The sequence below is a fragment of the Acanthisitta chloris genome, unplaced genomic scaffold, assembly GCF_000695815.1.
Source record: "Acanthisitta chloris isolate BGI_N310 unplaced genomic scaffold, ASM69581v1 scaffold14097, whole genome shotgun sequence".
NCBI lineage: Eukaryota > Metazoa > Chordata > Aves > Passeriformes > Acanthisittidae > Acanthisitta > Acanthisitta chloris.
In genome coordinates this window covers 38,571-38,781 of record NW_008682120.1, presented here as the reverse complement: position 1 = coordinate 38,781, position 211 = coordinate 38,571, and positions in this window count along the sequence as shown.

The window sequence follows — 211 nt, the reverse complement described above, 5'->3', positions numbered from 1 at the left end:
GGTGGTGGTGGTGGTGGTGGTGAGATGCTCCTCAATGTTTTTGCGTTGCGGCTTTCAGGTCTCTGAGGGTTTTGCTTTGCTCGCTGGTCTCTTAGAGAAATATTTACCCGTCTTGGTTTTGTTTGGGTTTTCATAGGTTGTGGGAAATGGTAATTCGGGAGTAGTTAAAGCGATTTGCCTGAATTGTCGCTTGGAAAAGTGACGCGGCACG